Below are 336 nucleotides of genomic sequence, written 5' to 3' on the forward strand. Positions count from 1 at the left end.
GCTCACCTGTAGATACATTAGCCCTGCCAAGCTGCAGCAGCAGCTCGCAGCAACAGCAGCAACACGCATGAGGGCCTCCCCCCTGATCAAGCACCGAGACACAGACACACACTAAACCCTAAACCCTAAACCCTAGCCCAGTAACATCTAAACCCTAAACCCTAATAAGCTCTCAATCCTGCAGCAAGTTTAAATATCTGCAGCAACACAGCAAGAGCAAAAGCAGTAGAGTAGGAGACAGGAGAATCAGGGGACGGAGGTGCAGGCAAGAAGTGGAGGTGTATACATATATATATATATATATATATATATATATATATATATATATATATATAT

The sequence above is a fragment of the Eimeria mitis genome, genomic scaffold, assembly GCF_000499745.2.
Source record: "Eimeria mitis Houghton genomic scaffold, Emh_scaff4467, whole genome shotgun sequence".
Lineage (NCBI taxonomy): Eukaryota > Apicomplexa > Conoidasida > Eucoccidiorida > Eimeriidae > Eimeria > Eimeria mitis.